The sequence below is a fragment of the Belonocnema kinseyi genome, chromosome 10 (assembly GCF_010883055.1).
Source record: "Belonocnema kinseyi isolate 2016_QV_RU_SX_M_011 chromosome 10, B_treatae_v1, whole genome shotgun sequence".
NCBI lineage: Eukaryota > Metazoa > Arthropoda > Insecta > Hymenoptera > Cynipidae > Belonocnema > Belonocnema kinseyi.
Genome location: NC_046666.1, coordinates 115,072,063 through 115,073,821, shown reverse-complemented (window position 1 = coordinate 115,073,821; position 1,759 = coordinate 115,072,063). Strand labels below are relative to the sequence as shown.

General features: G+C 34.3%; 1 protein-coding gene across 5 annotated transcripts in view; it reads left to right on the top strand.

Annotated features, from left to right (window-relative positions):
• The window catches only part of LOC117182365 (UDP-N-acetylglucosamine--dolichyl-phosphate N-acetylglucosaminephosphotransferase), a 174,950-nt gene that overhangs the window by 54,234 nt on the left and 118,957 nt on the right, over positions 1–1,759 (top strand). The window lies entirely within an intron of this gene.

The following is a 1,759-nucleotide window of genomic DNA, read 5'->3' as shown; positions in this document are numbered from 1 at the left end:
TTGTCATAAGGACAACCGCAGGATTTCGCCGGGATAGTATTTAGAACACTATAAATCTTTAAAAGTAGAGGAGAGTACTCGAATATTAGATATTCTCGTAATATGAGAAAACGGGGTATCAGCTAAACTAAGAGACCCACTCTGTTAGTTCTATCACTAACTTGTAGCCCTTGAAGAAAGAGTAATTTCGTGGTATAGTCAATTTTTCATTGGGCTTCTAATTCTAAAGATTATAGGCGAACTTTTTGTGCAATCGATGGTGGTCGTGTTCTTGGAAGGGAATTCTTTAAACCCTATTTATTATTCATTAAATATGTATTTAGCAGTGAAGTTTGTCTGGAGTGATGGGGATTGAATAACTAAGTAGGAAAATATCGATAGTGTTGAAGTTTTTTATTGTACAGGTCAGGCATAGTAAGTGTATAGTTGCACGGTGTTGTTCTCATAATATGAGATACCTGTGGTTTTTGTAACGCTGTGACTGCGCGGGGGAAATTGGTTACAAAAATGTTTGTGACTACTGCAAAAACTAAATATATCTAAATAGCAATAAATTTATACTTAGGAAACATAGAATGCAGTTTTTCATAAAAAATAATACTTTATTTTGCATTTTGTTAGCTATTTCCTGGGGTATATCATATTATGAGAATAGTTGGACGAGTTTGGAAAAAGCACTTTTTTAAATTTTTTGTATTTTTAGCATAAAAAAAATTTTTAATAAAATTTTTTATTTGAGGTTCTTATGACAAACTAAATTTCCGTTCAAATGACCTATATTACTTTTTAATTCAGTACATAGAATTCCGACAATCACGCCGAACAGAGTTGGTATCTCATATTTGGATACTCTCCTTTATACAGGGTGGACACGCTGGGGCTTCCATACATGGCCAGTTGAATGCTACCCGAATTGCACAATATCAGGGGAGAAGCCATTATACAGAGGTATTTTCATATTTCGCGCCTTTAAAGTTGCATTCGGATCGGCCATTCGGCCAAGTCCGTGCATCTTCGGATCAAGTTTATGAGAATTTCCATGGTTGCGTTCGAAACTTCAAGCCGTTATGTTCAGATTCACCTGTTTGCCCTATTCGCTGCCAGTAAATATAGGCAATGTCAATTTAAAGTTTACGCATGTAATATTTCATTCACTTTATTTAAAACATATCCTGTCTATTCATGACATAACTTTTGTTATGCAGTAAAAATAAGCGTTAAACACCATTCACTCTTCGCCCACTAGAAGCGCAGAATATTATTACTATTTTATTGTATTTGTTACTGAGCAGCTATTCTATAGTGTGATTAGCAAAGAAAAAAAATTACGTTTACTTCTCAGTTCACATGTCTCACTTCATTATTAATTAAACACTTTTATTATTTGTAATTACTATATAACATAACCTATTTTGTTTTGACACTTGTGTCCGTTTGAAGTTTCGAACGCAACCATGGAAACTATCATAAACTTGATCCGAGGATGCACGGACTTGACGGAATGGCCAATCCGAAAGAAACTTTAATGCCGCGAAATATGAAAATACCCCTGTATAATGGCTTCTGCCCTGCTGTTATGCAATTCGGGTAGCATTCAACTCGCCATATATGTTAGCCCCAGCGTGTCCATCCTGTATATGCATTTTAGCTACAAACGGTATATTAATTAATACAATCTGTAACTGATAAACATATGTTATAATAGTTACTTAATTTTAGCGTTTCAGAGACAAATTTAAGGTATTATAATTGACAATAT